Raw genomic sequence first — 19,990 nt, forward strand, 5'->3', positions numbered from 1 at the left:
AGGTACTTACATTATTAAATAAAATATTGTAAATTCTAGCTATTCAAGCAATAGTACTTAGAACTGGTAGAGATTCAACCAGTGGGTAATAATATGATATATGTTGATATACAAACGAAAATAGTCGATGACTTAAATGGAATGTAACCGGTCACTCAACCAACTCACCTTGATTGGAGGGCACCCAGTCTCTGAACAATGGCATGTTTATAGACGCAGGCCAATAGCTAAGCTACTATGACAACTAATTGACTATCAGGGTATTTTGCACAGAAATGGACATATGCAACTACGCTGGAAAAGATGTGCCATACAAAACGTCAGTTATTTTTTGTGCCGATTCGAAGCGCCACGCCCCACCGAGTGCGATGGAATTTAAATTGACACTATGTTGATAAATGTCTCATCACTGACATTTAGCTCTGAGTACATGCTGAGTACACTCACATGATGCAACTGCTGCTGTCAGCACCAAAGTGGCAAAATCTAGTTGCTTCAAATTACAGATCGGCAATGGCAGGTCCAGCGTACTTATATCAGTCTAGGTCAGTGGTATTTCGCAATTCTGTATTCAATAATTAGTCTCTCTTGACGTAGGTACCTAGGTAGTAGGTACCTACTGCTCAAGGCCACTGTGTTTCTGGCAGTGGGCAACAACGAAACCCTATAGATGGACGCAACGAAGCACTGAGTAAGTAAACTGGACGAAAGGTATCAGCCGTTCAACGAATCACAGGGAGGCGCGAGCTGGACGAAACTGGCAATATGTAACCGAAATTGCATTGTAGATTGTGAAAATCCCTGCATAAGACCTATGTTCAACAAGGGAGTTCGATGAAGATTTTTTTTAAATTGAAGAACACTTTATTTTTCTTAGTTATATTGGTACCCTAAGGAACGGTAACCAACTGCATTAGTTAATTATTTATTTAGTTACCGATAGACGTTGGGGTCCCAAGGTGCTGCAATGGCGACCTCGCACCGGAAGGCGCAGCGTTGGAAGAGTGACGACCCCAATGACCGTGGCGTGTGAAAGTCCCTAAAAGAGACCTATGTCTATCGGTTGATGATGATGAGAGGAAAGGAATCAAAAATTAAATTCTATGAATGGGTTAAATTAATGGTGTTCATAGATCCAACTCTCGTATGACGGCCCTCGCAAAATTCGTAGAATAGTTGCCGTCACAATGCACCAGTGCGAGTTTGCGCATGAACTTGTGCACTACAATAATAATTCTCTTTAGTCTACGTTGAGATTCGGTTTGGACAACAGTATTATCAATATTAGACTAAATAGTAAACTAAAGAAGTAATAGTAGGTAGTTCAGCATTGAGAGCAGGTGAATAAATGCGGAAGAAACCATAGGCAAAGGCAGTTAGCACAATATAATATAATAGGTAAAGGAAAAGTTGTCTTGGCTTATAAGCATCGATGATGGACATAAACTTACGTCAGTTTATTATTATTTTCCGTCGACATTCTCTCGTCTAGCGCTAAACTCATTGATTTTCATCGTTTAATTTTATATGCCTATTAAATTTATAAAAATCTAGATGATAATGATGATGTTTCAAATATTCCGTGGAAACTCGTTGATTTTTTAGGTTAAAACTTAGCCTATATTTGTCTCCGGGATACAAGCTAATAAGCTATCCCTGTACCAAATAAATGATATCCGCGACTTCTTCCACTCTTTAATTTTCTGGAAGAAAAAGTAGCCTATATGTCCGTCCGCAGGATATAAGCTATCTCTGTACCAAATTTCGTTAAAATCGGTCAAACAAATGCTACAAAAGCTAGCAGACAGAAAGACGTATATAGTGTGTTATCTATGACCGTAGATAGCGGGGCTAGCTATAGTAATTCACGGTGTCCCTGTCCACTTGGTTCATTGTTGCCACCCCTACCCTACACACTTTCGCACTTTTAATACCTATTAGTATGTTGCGAACAAAAAAATATTGATACAGATTACCCGTTATGTGATATCATCTCAGTAGAAAATTGCCATCTTAACCTGTCGCGAACAATAGATGTACCTAGGTCTTTTAAAGGGATTACCATTACTACTATGTTTTGTGCCGCTTCTGTGCAGACTGCAGCCGCTCCGGTCCCCCTACCACTCGTTGAATGCGACATGCTCAGTTTTTCTTTCTAATTTTCTGATCTTATTAAAATATGTCCCACTTATTTTTTCTGGTTTAAAAAGCATCCTCTATCCGTTTTCATAAATCTTTGTGTGAAAATATTGTGTAGCTTAGCGCTTGAGCCATGTTAGTTAATAGACAGTCTGACATACACACTTTCGCATTTCTAATATTAGTCAGAGAAGATGCGAGCAAAGGAAAATTCAGTGAAAGTCACACTTGCAATGTTATATGCAACTTTGTATAATATTCGCAGTAGTTCGCAGAGTCATTTTGTGCAATCATCCTCGTAACACGTGAAATAATCCGGCGTTTACGGCGAATAATAAAAAGAAAGTGGCGAATTTTTTCACATGTATGTTTTATTACGTGATAGCAATGCGGATAAGTGCAGCAAGTTGTTACGGCAACCCTTGTTTCATCTGTAGCCGCTGGGTCATCTTAAATGTCATCAGATTTTAAGTTGGTACGTATAACGAACGGCTGTTTTTCTTTTACTGGAAAGTAAAGTGTGGCGCGAACATCTTTTCTTTCTTTAAATGTCTCTACAGTTTCTTTCAGACAATTCTTTTTTTTGATATTTCAAAGCTATCTGCTAATTGTAGGCTACTGTCAGTCTAATGGACTTTTATCAGATTGTTATGAGAGCATTAAGGATTGAGAGAAGGTCACTCCATCGAGAAACTTCCGATTCAGACGAAATATGGGTCTAGCATCTTAACTAGTTATAGGACGGTATATAACATCACCACCACGACCACCAACCATAGCGCCGAAGTTCTGTGACGAATAATTAGTCCGGGAGATCTCGCGTCACTTCTGTATAAATGGCACCTTAAATTGGCCAGAAGAAGCCTCCATTACTTCTTCTTTTTATCTAGATATTGTCGTTTGGAACCCTCGTAGCTTTAGTTTTCAGTTTTAAGTAAGTAATTAAGTATCACTATTAATTAGATACACCATTATTTTACGAATTCCACTATGTGAATGGTCCTTTGAACCAACTAGCTACTAAAGTTTTCCGAAATTATACCTGCCTGTATACTTACCTCTAATCAATCAATTATTTATTTACATAGGTAAATGAATGTGTAGGTAACTAAGTGATTGTTTCCATTAAGTTTCTAATGGTAACACTTTTAGCGCCTCATAGAGAAAATGTGTATATTGGCGGGGTCTTTTAATTTATTACTACAAGGTATACGTATTTTACCGGCTAACTAGCAGCTTAAGAGATAGACGGTGAAATGAGGTTATACCTGTTTGTGGTAATTTTCTGCCTCGAGATAGCTCGACCTATCGCCTTGGCGAAAGTAACAAGGTTGCGATAATCACAATTCACCGCTTGGAACGAAACATGTTCTCGACAAGCGATGCTTTGATAAACTGCTGCTTGTTTTAGTTTATTCTGTTAAATAATTTAAGTTAAATAAACGAGCTATGTTGCGTATCTGTCTCAGGAATAAAATCCGGATCAAGGAAATTCGCAGAGCAAAAGCGACTGGCATAGGTCAAAGGATCATCAGAAGGGCCGGTCATGTCTGTCGCAAAACTGACGGCTGATGGGGCAGAAGTGTTCTGGAGTGGAGATCACGTAGAGTAGACCTCCAGCCCGCTGAATCGATGACCTGAATAAGGTCATCGATAGGACCGTGTTTGGTGGCACGCTCTTGAAAACAAAACACTAACGAGTTTGACGCATTCCTACCTTGAAAAAAAAAGAAAACCACGACACTATCTATGTAAAAACACGGTTATAGCCACAAACGACTGCCGCATTTTTTAAAGCCGTCGCGTTGTTAGAATGTACTTACTAATTAGAGAATAGTAAATAAGCGTTATAGAGCGAGAGCTTGCGTCCGCTAAGCTTACGTCATTTAGTGCAGGTTTCACATTTTACTGAAGTCAGCCATAAGTATTAGGTAGTGACGACGACATGCCTTAATTTTTTTCTATACTCATAGTAGGTATTTTTATTAAGGTTCACTTTCATAGTATATTATTTGTAGGATTCCTTAATTACTTCTAAATATTATTTTTTGCGTAGCTTGGCAGGTGAACTCGAGGTTTCTACTCCTCAATTATGATGATACAGAATTGCAGAATGCAGCAGTACGTACTGTCCTAAATCGCGAGAAGTAAGCATGTGCTGCAATTAAAATTAGTATAATTACATAAATAAAATTAGGTAAGTACAAAGAATAGACTTTGAACTTCAGTTTCAATTGAAAGCTGCTCGGGATCTGCGGACACAGGATGAATAATTGATGTTATAAGAGTATAAGACATAAGTACCGGCAAATAAAAAAAGCACTCGTATTTGGTGCCAAGATATCCTTAAAGGAAGGAACCTTCTCTAGAAAAGAAAAAAATATTAATTTTAGAAAATCGTATCGAATTCAATTACACTAAGATTTCTAATAGGCCTTTTGACCTTAAACTGTTGCTTTAATTTATTATTATTGCCGAAATTAAACGAAAAAATAATATTTTTGGAGGTGATCGAATTCAATTCAACGAGCGTGCTCGCAACAAATCTAGCAGTCACGATCTCTTAGCGTAATATTAGGGGCGACACAGACAGCCGGTATTGGTCTAACCGCCGTACTCAGAGTCGCTAATCGTTACTTAAGATTGAGTTAAAACAGATTTATGTGAGAGATATAGCTCTGTCTCGTTTTAACTAAACTTAAGTAACGATTAAGCGACTCTGAGTACGGCGGTTAGAGTTCTAAGACCTATTTTAATTTTTAACCAACAACCGCCGTTTTTAAACAGTGAAAATAACTGTCTGATTTCACGCATTTGGCGACATATCTATAGTAGGTACGCGACAGGTTGAAATGACAATCAGGGTATGAGACGGGGGGGGGGGACGCCCCGCACACCCGCACGTCACTCGCGCTATCCCGCACCGAGTTAGCGCGGGGGCTGTGCGGGCGTCCCCACCCCGATTTTCTTTTCAACCTGTCAGGTACTAAATAGATGCGTTATGAGGTGTTATGGTCAAAACTACATTATTTCTTGATGTCGTATGCTCTATTTACAGAATTCAGTCATACTACTATTATAAAGGCGAAAGTGTGTCTGTCTGTCCGTCTGTCTATCTGAATGTTTGTTGTCTTGTCACTGTTTAACAGCTGAACCGATTTTGATGTTTGGCACAAAGATCGCTTACATTTTGGAGACGGACATTGGATCCTGTTATCCCGAAAAATTACAGAGTTCCTACAGGAATTTTAACAAACAATTTAATTTTAAATTACCCCTTGCACCAAATCTTTTTTTCTACGCACATACAAACTGAACTGTGGAACCAACTTCCTTCGGTTCCCACTAGATTTTAACATAGGATTATTCAATGGGGCGGATTAGCAAATTTCTGAAAGGCCGGTAACGTATTGGCTCTGGTACTGCAAATGGTCACTTAACATCAGGTGACCTGCCGGCTCATTTGCTCGCTACTTTTACAAAAAAAATATTAAAGTATTACTTGTAAATACGTTTGTTTTTACAAAAACACGCGCTTTTCTGAACTCTGTAGTCAAGATTCTACCTTCCTGTGGATTCTTTATCCCTCTCTCGATCGAATCGAATCAGCGACAGTTTGTCAAAGGTACTACACCAATTTTTTTGACCTTTGGAGATTTCAGCAACGATATTGTGTCCTAATGTCACCGATTTTTATATAGGACCGACTATTAACTATCGGTCGTGTGCGATAGCTCTACAGAACTAGGTACAAGTCGCAAGTGAATGTGAGGGCCCGAAGGCCGGTCTGTTCATGACAAAGGCCTAGAAGTATTCTATAGATCTTTAAACATCACAGCAGTCTCTTTTTATACTAACAAATTATGTTGACGTTCATGCACAATAGATATAATTAAGTTCTTGGACATAGAAATGTGTAGGTTAAACAACATTAAATTGTATTGATAAAATTATTATTTTTATTCAGAGATAAGTTAGAACCTTGACTGTGATATCACCTGATGATAAGTGACGATCCAGTAAATGAAAGCGGGTGAACTTGGATGGGGTGTAGCAGTTTTTATGAAATTCATATCCCCTAATCGGAATCGTACTGAAACGCTTAATCGCTTGGCGGTCTTTAAGAATTAACCATCGGGCGAAGCCTCCCGTCAGAAAACCAGATTAGAAGTAATACTTAACTCCCAAATTAAGTTAGGTACCTACCTACTCCTGCCGGGAATCGATCCGAGAGCCTCCCACTTATAAGACCATAGCGCCAGAGAGGTCTAAAAACGTATATTCAGGTACTTACATGTTTGGTTTAATACCTAAGAATGTCTTTTGCAATTAATTTGTAACAACATATGAGTACGTACAATGTACAAGTATCAGTTTAAAAAATAAACAGTCAGCTTAAATAAAGCATCGTGTTGAAAACTGGAAACGCTCGGCGTTCATTTGATTACGTAAGCGCTTACATCGATTTTTCGGAAGAATCGGTTCCCAGTAACTGGCGACTGGATACCGGTATAACTATATCGGCCAATGCCTTACAAATTGACATTGTTTTGGTTACAAGTCCAACAACGATTTATTAAAATCGGGAAATATCATATCTTACCCAAATATTATTATGATAACTTGCTTTTTAATAAATAGGGTTTTTAAGTATACCTACGTATTCGTTCTCAACATTTTGTTAATATTATTTTTTTCGTTTTCGATGTCATAACTCCATAATATAATAATAAGCCAGTAGGTACCCTCCCACCGCACTATATTTGATAAATGAATGCTGAAAAATTTAATGGAAAAGAAACGTTACAAAATAATTGAATTAATCCATACTATGTCATAAAAACGCCGCATTCCACAACTCTAAAAGCGATAAAGTTTAAGCTTCTATTATAAAATTCCATCACGCTCCGGCTTAAATTTGATCCCGGGAAGCATTCAAAAAACTTCGTAAGCCTTAAAAAAAAAAAAAGAAAAAAGAACTGGAAAGATCAGAACATCCCGATTCCTGGTGGAGTAACAAAAAATGAATAACATAAAAAACTCAAAACATGAGGCACGCGATCGAGAATGGAACCTGCACTATTAACGTGCCAGCCACACCCACCGGTTTCGAAAAAACTTACTCAACTGCAGGCGAAAGCATTGAACCGTTGAAATATTTATATTTTAACTTTTGATTACATTTTTCTAGTTTGCTAGACTTGTTTCGTTATTTAATAACAATAATATTATCACGATTCTGTGATAGATACCTACCTGCGTAAAGTTTTTAATTTTTTAAGTGACAATTATTTTATTTTGTGTCGTATTTGATCTTAAGAAAGTGAGTCTGAGAGGAGATTAGCAGTGGGCCGGTGATGGATTAATGGTGATGATTCGAAGTTAGAACTTTATTTTTGAATTCGAATGAAGAATTTAATTTACTACAGTTATAGAATATTACCTGGTACTGGCAACATCATACGCGTGTGTTAGGGTTTTTTTAAATCCCGTGGGAATTTATTGATATTCTTGCATAAAAAATATCCAATGTCTCTTGGATGCAAGCTATCTCTGTGCCAAATTTTGTCAAGATTGGTTCAACGGTTGAGCCGTGAAAAGGTAACAAACAAATTTTCGCATTTTTATTACTCGTAGTAAGATAATAATTTGCACAAATTTTAATTAGAAATCAAAGCGAAATCCGCAAAAAGGGACAGTGGAAATTAGCTTTCTTCGAGCAGTGGAAATTATTTGTAATGAAATTAGAGAAAGTGTACATTGCACGCCTCTGTCCATACCAATATAAAGACTGACAAATCAATTGTTTTCACTACATTGCGTGAATGTTAAAGAAAGTGAGATGTAAAGTAATTGCGAACAGGTTGGGTTTAGTTTAAATTATTTTGAAATCATAGGTAATATGAATTAAATAAATTAACAACAATAATACAACAGTTTTATTTTAAACACACTATTAGGTTCAGCTCTAGTCCATGTAGCGCACGGGTACAATCAATACGCCTTAAGTCAAAATGTATTCACCAATGACTAGAAATTCGGGTGCAAATAGTGCAGTTATAAAATTAAATGATGTTGCAAAGGGAAGCAATAGCTAGTTTACTTCGCTTGCCGTATGCCCGCCGTGAACCCGTGGATTGAAGAGTTGACGCCCAGGGTTAAATATTACAATCACCTCCAATTGGCTGACATTGTCACGCTATTGGCTAAAATACATTATCCCAGCAATAATACCATAAATTAAGCCAATCACAACAATTGAGATTGTAGTGATTGATGCAGCTTTTCCATAACCAACCTGCAGAGTTCACATACTTATCTAATGTTGTAAGACTTGTAAGTAATCATAAGGACGCAATAACTCATGAGCTCCATACTTTTAATATGTTTTAATTCAAAAATCCTTTGAAACAAATAGAGAAAGTAGGTAAAGCTAAATAAAACTGTCTAAAAACAAGAGATCTATCCAAATTTTCATTACCTAGAAAGTATCTCGTGATTTTGCAGAAAAAGTACCCAAAACGGTCCGATTGTATAAGAGTTCCACCATAGCGAATTCAGTCATTGTAAGCTTACGACACCAGCAGTTCAGCGCAAAAAAAGGCACAAAACTTTAAATAAGTAGCTATACCTAGCAGCAGATAAAGATACCTTTAAAGTTTAATAAATTATTAACGTAGCGGGGGTTCCCACGACACTTTAGTGTCTGGCAATGCAAGACGTGATTTCTAATACTACTCCGAAGAAAATATAAAAAATTAGACTTTATACTTTGACTAGGATTATTTACACCTATTATCTCCTAAAGCCACCATGATGATTTTATAAAACAAGGAAGGTCTGGCACGCGCTGGGGCTCTCTCTCTATAAACTCTGCCAGCATTATAGAGTTCATAAAGCAATTTTATAAACTTTAAACTACATATTTTCAATACATTGAAATACCTAGATCGTTTTAAGCCTAGATCGTAAGCAACCAAACATTATAATTTGTATGGATAGCAGGATGTGATTTTATGTGACAAAATAAAATATGGCGTGGTATAGCAATTCTGTAATATAGCTGTGGTAGCCTAGTGGTTAGGACGTCCGCCTTCCAATCGGAGGTTGGGGGTTCGATCCCGGCCACGCACCTCTAACTTTTCAGAGTTATGTGCGTTTTTAAGTAATTAAAATATCACTTGCTTTAACGGTGAAGGAAAACATCGTGAGGAAACCTGCATGCCTGAGAGTTCTCCATAATGTTCTCAAAGGTGTGTGAAGTCTGCCAATCCGCACTTGGCCAGCGTGGAGACCCTTTCTCTGTAGTGAGCCGGCGATGGGTTGATCATGATGATGATGATAGCAATTCTAGGTGTTTAGGATCTTTTACGGTTTACAACTCGACTTTCAAACCTATTAGATTTGAATGTTAAACGACTTCGTAGACGAAGTCATTTACAAGTACTGTAGACTGAAAAATATCCTCAGTCTTTGTGGGCAGGTACCACAAATATTATATTAGTCTATAGTAAGAATCTATAAAATATTGATACCAGTGAAATAAAAGCCACTATATGAGCAAAGAAGGTTATGAAAAGAATATTAGGTAAGTCATTAAGTATATTAAAATGACTTTCTCAAACTAGTAGCCAGGTAAGATATAATTTCTTACGCGTTCGCCTACAAGCTACAACATCACGCTTGGCTAGCTTATTAGTTCAACGATATAAACTTCCCGGCCTTCTGTACTGGTATCATATCGATTCATTCACGTTGTTTTTAGGATATCTCCGCATGAGTAGTTGGCTTTTATTATTTTTCAGTTGCTGCAAAGTAAGAAACAAATGAGAAAGTCTGCATGCCTGAGAGTTTTCCAAAGTATATAATGTCTAGCCTATGTGTGATGTCTGCCTATACGCACTTGGGCAGCGCGGTAGACTATGGTTTAAGCCCTTCTCGTTCTGAGAAGAGACCCGCTCTCAGTAGTGGGCCGGCGATGGGTTGAGATGATGATGACTTACCTACTATACAGTAATTGTTAATTTTAGACATAAGATAGACAAATGAAAATAAAACAACAATAACAAGACAATTTCAAAGGCATACTTCAATGTCCCTTGTTATGGGTATACCTATAATATGCAACAGGTCGAAATGGCAATCGGGGTGGGGACGCCCGATTGCGTGACGTGTCGTGTGAGTCTGTCATACTTCAATTGCCATCTCGACCTGTCGCGTACTGTAGTTTGATAACTTTTTTAGTAAGAGGTAAGCAGTGTTTTACCGCTTATGTGAAGTGCACTGGGTAGGCCACATAGCTGTAATATATGCAATAGGTTTTTACGATGTTACGCATTTCCCTTTCGAGAATATCAACAGTGAAACGACTTTATTGCTTCCTTGCCATTGTTCTATTTTCCTACGATTGGTGGCAGTGGGAAAAAGGCATACTAGTAATTTAGCGGTATACGAGTCTTGTATGTGATATTAGGTAGGTATACTTTGTATGTTTCATTATCAAACATTCCAATACTTGCAACCTAAGCAAGGCCGCCAATAAACGTTTCACAAGTCGATATTTTATTTATTTATTTATTCAGAAACAGGTACTGAATACAATGAAGTAGGTACTGTTTTGAACAATAGAACTGAGTAAAGGACTCTTCTTGATTTAAACCTGTAAAATCAGTATTGAACTTAATATTTGAATATTGCAGTCATTGATTTATTAACTACCTAAGGTAAGGTAGTTAATAAATCAATGATTGCAATTTTTACCTATGCGCCTATGTTAGATCTGCGATTAAACTTTTCACGGCCTAAACGTTTCACCGATTGTTCTCCGACCGACATTTTTCTCCAAATCTCACAAAAATCGATCTCAAATCTTACATGAGTAGGTAAACAATGTGTTAAACACATTAGTCATTGATTAAAATCTTGTTCATTTACTTAAAATCGGTCAAATTGGCCGACATCAAGGCAAATCGCATTCAGCGCTAATGTACGGACAAACATTATTCCATTAACGTAGCGACTTAGCATTCGAGGTATGGCGGTTAATTACCCATTAATGATAATCACGTTTACTGAACACGACCTTGCCTGTTTTGAGAATTAACATAGCTTCTATTTTTAGAGGCGATGTTCTGGGACTAGATTAATTAGTAATGTACCTGTGCGAGAACGTTAGAAAGACAATTAATCAAGACGTTCTTGGCTATACTTACAGAATGCGGAATGTTGTATAGAAGGGTAATGGAGAATGAGGTTGTTGCCGCCCAAACTAGTGAAATATCTGGGCGCGTTATTGTAAATGCAGACGTATTGGCATTGTGGGTACTTGATATGATTGATAATGTCTGAAAAGACGGCAGCTTGCAATGGCACAACTTGTCTTGAGATAGTTTTCAGAGCCTCTGAGAATGGCCACCGAGGGGGGTTACCTAACCAGATCTCTCCGATTTCTTAAAATTTCCTCCGTCGACAAAAAGGGTGTTTGATAATGTATCCTAGAGAAGGACATACCTCGAATCCCAGGGAAAGAATAAGTTGGCACGGGATTTTAAAAATCCTCTTTCACACGGAAAAAGTCGCAAGCATGAGATATACTATGGATATATATACCTACTGTGTAATATTATAACCTCCTTTCCTAACGTGTGGTTATCAGTGTCAACAAGGATTAGTTTATCAGCGCCGTTGTGTCAGAAAGTAGAGTTCCACAATCTTAAACATGTTTACGACTATGTTGATGTTAAACTTACCTAGCTTTAAAATTTTATCTGAAAATTTCAATGGCGTTTCTATTTACTAGGTATGCACAATGATTTTAACGTTAAGAACAGTTCGTTTAATCCATTAGGTTTCTGATTTATTTTGGCAGTTATCCGATTGTCAACGATTAGCGAGAAAAGAGTTGAGTTAAAACTTAGAGTTGGCGAGCAACGAGAAGCGAGTGTCTAGTTAGAATAGTTTTTTTTTGCTGGGCCGTGAGCAAGTGTCAGAACTCAGAACTGCCTAAACTCACGAGTTTTGACCGCCAAAAGTGCGTTGCTAAGCGAGATTTTCTTTGATAGCTCTTGTCGCTGCGACAGATAATTAGAGAGAGTTCTCGCCGGCAGTATGCACAGTGCGATAAACTATTATATAATATTAGCTAGATTATTTATATAGGTATTTAATATGAGTTCTTGTGAGTCTTGCTCAAGAATTACTTTTGAATACCAGAGGAAATAGAACTTCTTTATTTGCATTTTTTCCGCTGGAATCGTCTGGATAAAAGTCCTGTTTGTTACAAACTGGCCTTTGGCAACCCTATGTCTACCAGTAATTGTTAAATAACTTTATCTGTTTATATTTCACACGTTTTCGACTACACTTTGTATGACTCCATGCATGTTAGGAGTTATGACTTATGACATAATAATAAATTGGTGGGAAACGTCAACGGCAAAAGTGTGAAAAACGCTAACTATTTTATCACAATTTCTGTCACAATAGCTTGAGAATTACACGATGGTCAACAAAAGTCAATAAAAATTCCACATGATATTTGGCTTGAATCTTCTAAATAGACAAAAGGAAAAGCTAACTGACTGATTGACTGACTGACTGATCTATCAACGCACTACACACACACACATTATGACGTAGACACCCACTAAGAAAGAATATTTAAAAATTCAATCCCTAAAGCGGTTAAACAGGGGTTTGAAAGTTGTAGAGTTGAACGCAGATGGAGTCGCGGGCATATGCTACTTTATTTTAAGCCGAAATCATACTTCTAACACCTACTCGAAACTTTCTCTACTTCTACTCTATACTTACATAGATAAATAATATGTAAAAGATACCACAAAGTACGTCGTCGGTAATAGATGTCTCACCATCGCCATCTCTGGAGCTAAAGCCGCCCAAGAAAGCGCTGGGTGGATGCAGACCCGCGAGCCAATAGACTCAGTAAATCGGATGCTCAAGACCGGGCATAGTGGGCGGAAAATTTAGGAAAGTGGACCTTATCTAGTCATCTAGATGGGAAAACGCTAAGTCGAAGAAGATATTTATATAAATTTATATAAACGCAATTTTTTTTCTACGTGACTGGAGACTAAACTTTTGATTAAATTGTATTGTTTTAACTCACTCCCAGATGGTGTCGTCATTGATGTAGGTATATATTTCTGCCCTAGTTTCCACTATATTTTGGCGAGAACATACTCACTAGATTCAATGATAGTTATTTGACCTCTACGAACGGTTCAAGATCAAAATATTAAATTTCTCTAGTCTTTACGTAGGTGCCTAATCAGATAATAACTAAGCCTGATAGAAAAATTTTTAATTAAAACGACATCCTGTTCTCTGTTAATAAATAACTAACATCGTGATCTCGATATAAATAGGTATATCTATATTAATAAATGTCAAATCATAAAGAGTGTACACACCAAACTGGATTCCGCCTCACGAATCTGAAAATAATAATATTAATTTAGTTTTTAAATCACGAAATCTATAAATTAACGAAAATTCAATATTAAGCAAGGTTATAATCTTAATCAACATAATTTGTAGTAAATGTGCATATTATGTATTTTATTCTGGTTATATGAAGAAGATACGTCAAAATTTTATCACATTGATCTACGAGTGACATCAATAAATACTTGTGCCTTTATAGATAGGTAGGTTAGGTTTTATTAATTTAAAATATAGCTATATAGACGAAATCGAAAAATAATAAATTATCATTAATTACAATAGCTAAAATAATTACAATTAAAATAGCGATAAAATGTGCAACAATAGGTACAATAATTTAATTGTACAAAAATGTAATAATTTTTTTTAGTGATAAGTTTTTTCTCTATGAATAATATTTAAACAGTTGTTACTAAAAGTGTAATTTAAGTACGTATTTACAATCGACATATATCAGATATGGACATAAAATTCATTAAGAATCTAAAATTAAATTATCAAGGTAAAGCTCTCATAATTCAGCTGATATCTTCGTAATTTATTAGATTGTTATCGGTTATAATTATTATTAATGGATGCGTATGTAAGAAAAACTATTCATTAATGTAATTTGATGAAAAGTGAATAAAACGCATAATTTAGGTATATTGAGTCGAGTAATCATAGTGTGAGATGATTTAACTTTCACTGTCTAATGAACATGTTCGTGTTAAAAAAAATTGAATCGCGTATGCGCTCGACTCGATTAAATAACCTTACTTAGCTCTTCCAATTGTAATATTTTTTTTATAATATTGTTATTATTAAAGATCACAATACACTCAAATAAATAAAAATTAATTTTCAAAAGTAGCTGTATACTGTCGTTATCTTTTTCTTCTATCTACGTATAAAAAAGACTTGTCCTGACTGATTTATCAACAACAAAATAGGCATTTTTATTTAATTCAAATCAGAAGGAGAGCCTTGTTCCTAAGCACTTCGCTAGGTAACGATAAATAAGGGCAAGACATCCTACCTGCATAGACGACAGCTTCTATTGTTATCAATGAACAACAAAATAGGTAAGTAGGTTTAAACATAAAAGAAACATCCACTTATCTTCTTGTTGCAATCATAAACGCGGTATATGATTTGGCAAATTGTTGCAAATTTTATTATTTTTTTATCATTTGGAGCGAAACAAAACGGTCGCTTGGAGACTTATACCGCTTTAACAATTCATTGCTTATCATAGTTCCACGATTTCTTACGGGTTATCAAGCATTTAGTTAATACGATTCGTCGAAGTCTATATTTTGCAAAGTTATACGCCTTGGGTTGAGCCTACTTTTAACTGTTTGCTAATTAATAGGTTATTTATAAAACTGTTCAGTTAATAAAGAGTTTATTTTTTATCCAAAGTACCTATTACTTAAATGGGTAACAATGAGCATAAAGCTCAAAAAAATTGTAAAACACCCTTTATCGGCACAACAGTTCTTAGTGCACGCTGGCCTGCTTTAGGCACAATCTCCATTGATTTCGGTTTTCAGATCTTTTATACCAATGCGCATGGCTTCTTTTAACCACAGTTTTGACCGAAATATACGTCCACCTACGATAATATTGCGCCATGTTAAATACATATTATAAGATATTTCCTTGATTGTTTATTGTTATTTGAAATCTTTCATAACATTTAACCCCTTTTTACACTGTTATCATTAGCTTAAAATATTTTGAAATATTACCATATAAATATTACATTATTAACATATAAATATTCTCAAAGTAATCTGCATAGTGTAGAAAGAATCCAATTTAAATATAGGTGATAAACAGATATTTTTGTAATAAGTTCTAAATACATAATTTCGTTGTTGGTGTTGGGCAAATTCCTTGGTATTGCTTTAATGTTAAAGGCCTCATAACTTTTTTTATGAAATGTTTAATGTGATGAGTTCATCGTTACGTCGTTATGTAAAGTTTGGGCAAAGTTCAAAAAGATGTCATTCTTGAAATACCTCTTGCAATATATGAATATTTAGGTAAGATTTATATTGGGTTCTTGGCCATATATTTGTTGTTTTAAATCGTTTATTTAAAATTTCAGTTTCTTGATGGTGCAGTCTTGTCAGAGATTGAGGTTATGCCCAACTTTTATTTTATGCACTGCATGAATAAACCAAGCGTGAACTTAGTCATATTATAGTTTGTTAGACCTCTTTAGGTTTATCTTTTTTTAGGGTTCCGTATCTCAAAAGGAAAAAGAAACCCTTATAGGAACACTTTGTTGTCTGCCTGTCTGTCCGTCGTGTCTGTCAAGAAAACCTATAGGGCACATCCCGTTGACCTATAGAGTCATGAATCGGTAAAAACTGGCCGTGACAGTGTAGCATACAGAGTGAAAGACAGACATACAGGCAGATATAATATTATACTTAGACTGGATTAGAATACCGGATTTTAAAATAACGAGTTTTTGTACTGTATAATTAGAATTCCCCTTAGTTTTGAATGTCAGGCTTAAATCTACAATTTAAAATTCAACAACGTACTTGCCTACCTACCCGACATCAGGGTTATCATGTAAATTGACAAAATTCAACAAAATAAAGAAAAAATAGGTTTTATTTGTTAAAACACCCGGTTTTACCGGATGGGCGAGACCATAACTTACTACTTAGAATTCCGTGAACGTCCGTGTGTCTTTCAACGTGCCTTGAAACTTTTACTTAACTCTAAATTAGGTATAATGATTTTTTAATGGGTATATATCAAGTGCCTCCGGGGTAAAACGCTTTACTAACATTGTAATGATCAATGTATGCGAGAGTACAAGAAATGAAACGTTAGTGTTGGTTGGCTTAAAAATTGTCACCTTAATTTTTACAATCTCTATTTGCTATAGACAAAGCCTTTCTCTTCCAAAGCGCAAAGCTTGTAGTTGTAGTACGACAGATACGACCATGGTACGACAATAGTTACAACGGGTTAGAATCCATACGACTTGGCCCTTACGCAACAATGACAGGTGGCAATTCGACAATTTGACAAGTTTCTTCGAATTAACAATTTTTGTAATTTTTAAGCCTATTTTAGACGCATTAAGTTGATAAGTAGTTAACTTAATTTTAAGTGACATAATGCATGTAAACAGTGAATTTAGTAAGTTGCAAGTTAAAATTTAGTGTGCAAGTAAACAAGTAGATTCGGTTAAGTAGCCGCGCGCTCATCAGCGCCGGTGACTACAGCACGTTTGGATAGGTTAAAATAGATAGGATAAAATGTGATGAAATGAGGATGAAAACGCTTACTTAAAATTAAGTTAAAATTTAGTTACTTGACAACTTAGTAAAAAAAATATCCCGTTGTCACATTTATTAATTAAACAGGGCCCTGACGGATTTCAATCCGTTCTCTTTTGGTGTTAATTCAGTAGGCATCAATATAATAATTAATAATTGATGGCAATTTTGTCACATTGTCGATATAGCTCATTTGCCTCTGCTTGTTCGCACCCTACGTTTAAGACTGGTAATAAGTTATGTAAAACCCACAGTGATTCTTTGTTATATTATCACACACGAGTTCGTATGGTAGGTACCTATTATGACAAACTTTTTCTTTGTCACTTTCTTTTTCTTACAGTCGTTCCTTCTTTTCTATTGAGAGATATTCTTATAAAATCAACACATAATCACTGACTTTTATCAATTCTTAGTTTAGGAAATCCTAATTATCATCTCTTCTAAACATCTCTCCCTCAGGCATAATAAGTCAATGCACTCAGGCAAAATACTACCAGTTATTTGTGGTCTTGATTGACACCTATCGTCCAAAGTAATAGACGTTATTGGATCTATAGATTACGCCTCATTATCGGCAAAAGATGCACGGATGTAGATTGTAGATAGTAGATACCAACTGAACTAACATTTGAGAGTATAAGACAACTTTCTCGTAATATATAAGTGGTCAAACGCCAGCAAGGGAAGCCACAAGTAGCTTGTCGAGGTTATTGTTCGGTCACGCTAAATATAGAATTGCCATAGGGCTTATGCCACCATGGCTAGCACTTATCTAGGTATGCTACGCCTAGATCTGCTACTTTAAAACTAACATACTATCTATCCTTGTATGAAGAATACCATAAACTTCCATTTTTATTACTTGTTGTCCAAATCTATACCTACACCAAACTTTTAAGTAAAGGTTAATAAAATCGTATTTTAGCTATTATAGTTTACCTAACTCACTAATCTCACTATACTACACTATACCAATATTTATTTTTAAATTTGGATATTTGGTGACTCGCTGAAGTCAATTTAGCCATTTAGAAGATGAGTGTCTGCTCTTCATACATGCACAGCACAGCCTACTACTAATACGATTACTAATGTTCTAATGATTTATCATGTCTGTCAAGCTACCCTGGTTCCAAAATGGTATGTGAACTATGTAGAAGGCTTATCAAAAGCCCATCGAGGTATTTGTTGCAAGTTTGTGCCAAATATCAATCATTGATCTACCTGTGCCATAAATACGCTGTTATGAACCTGCTATTTCAGACGCTGCATCATTACTTATTAGGTGTACGTTACGGTCAATTACAAACCTGTTTTCAATAAAAAAAAGTCTACACATCTCATCAAATAAATCAACGTATAAAAGCAATCTTAAAAGCAATCAGTCTTCAGCCTATTGCGCTCTGCTGCGGCATTCGAAAGTTGCCGATGTGCTATAATTGTTACTATTGACGTATCTTCGATCGGTTTCTTGTACGCTCTTATGTAACATACCTATTTACTGATGAATTCATAGAACGGAGTTTCGAAGCTCGCGGGCAGATTTTCCGAAAATTCCTTGGGCGAAAAGGTATTTGCCTTAGATATTTATTAATTTTGTGTCTTTGTGTTTTCGTGTTTTTTGTGTCATCATTATCATCATCATGATCAACCCATCGCCGGCTCACGACAGAGCACGGGTCTCCTCTCAGAGTGAGAAGGGTTGCCCATAGTCTACCACGCTGGCCATGTGCGAATTGGTAGACTTCATTCACCTTTGAGAACATTACGGAGAACTCTCGGGCATGCAGGTTTCCTCACGATATCTTCCTTCGCCGTTAAAGCAAGTGATATTTAATTACTTAAAACACACATAACTCCGAAAAGTTACAGGTGCGTGCCCAAGATCGAACCCTCGACCTCCGATTAGAAGGTGGACGTCTTAACCTCTAGGCTATCACAGTTTTTTTTGTACATAATGTGTAAAATAGGTATCCCTTCTATCCCCTAATCCTGTTTTTTCTTTCAATTATAGCTACTTACAGGTTCGATTTTTCCGGTGCAGTGGTTAGTGCTGTGGTCTTATAAGTGGGAGGTTCTGGGGTCGAGTCCCGGTAAGGGCAATTTGGGAATTCTTCAGCCGTGCCTAGTAACTATCCTACCGGCAAGGATGTACCGCAAAGGGGTTTAGTTTGCCAGTACTGTAGCTGAAGTTTGTTTAGAATCGAGAATTATCGATTCTAAGTAGCCGTAGTACTAGTAGTTACTATTTGTATGACAGGTTGCGCACAAGATCCGATTTTCATTTTCCGAAATCGTAATTTTGAGGCGTAGTCCGAAACGAGAATTCTCGCATTCAGATCAGATGCAGTGTGTAAAGAGCCTAAAAATCATTAACGACAAAAAGTTAAGGGACTTATTTACGATAGCAGTGATAATAAAATATGCTCCTAATTTAGAACCTGTCCCTTTTTATGGAAGTAAGTTAAGAATCGCTGTCGCGAACAAGCATTGGTAGGCTATAGGTACCTAATCAAATAAACTTGAAGTAGGTATTTAATATGCTAATTTTACGGAGGCTTCGTGGCAACATCATGGAACACGACTTTGTCATTAGACGGGTGCGAAAACAATCGAGAATGACGGCTTAAAATGCGTTACAAAATGTAAATTACACACTGATGATAACGTCCTTAATGCGTATTAAAATGTACCTAAAGCAATTTAACTACCTACACATTTTTCGTCAATATGCGTTTCAGAAATCCGGGTAGGTAATAGGTATATACACATCGTAAGGAAACCTGCATTCCAGAGAGTTCTCCATAATGCTCTTCAAAGGTGTGTAAAGTCTGTCAATTCGCACTTGCCCAGCGTGGTGGACTATAGCCACAGGGAATTCAACATCAAGACTAGACCGTACGCATATACAAGGTTTTGCATGAAAACAAAATCATCATCAGTGGGGGACAGGCGAAAATGCTTTGTTGTGATTGGTAAACTCAAAGTCACATTATCAAGAAAATGTGCGAATGAGGGTACCGAACGGGCGTGGGCCGACTTTTATGCTAAGAAACTGCCTAAGCTTGGCGATCGGGGGTGTGCGGTTATTA

General features: G+C 36.4%; 1 protein-coding gene across 4 annotated transcripts in view; it reads right to left on the minus strand.

Annotated features, from left to right (window-relative positions):
• Positions 1 to 19,990, minus strand: part of LOC117985445 (zinc finger CCCH domain-containing protein 13) — a 95,041-nt gene that overhangs the window by 57,031 nt on the left and 18,020 nt on the right. The window contains exon 1 of one of the 4 annotated variants that reach the window (XM_034972165.2): positions 13,572 to 13,598. The exons of the other annotated variants lie outside the window; for them this stretch is intronic. The gene's annotated coding sequence lies outside the window, so the exon portion shown is untranslated. Of the gene's footprint in view, positions 1 to 13,571; positions 13,599 to 19,990 lie in introns of those variants that run through there. 4 annotated transcript variants of the gene reach the window in all.

The sequence above is a fragment of the Maniola hyperantus genome, chromosome 9 (assembly GCF_902806685.2).
Source record: "Maniola hyperantus chromosome 9, iAphHyp1.2, whole genome shotgun sequence".
NCBI lineage: Eukaryota > Metazoa > Arthropoda > Insecta > Lepidoptera > Nymphalidae > Maniola > Maniola hyperantus.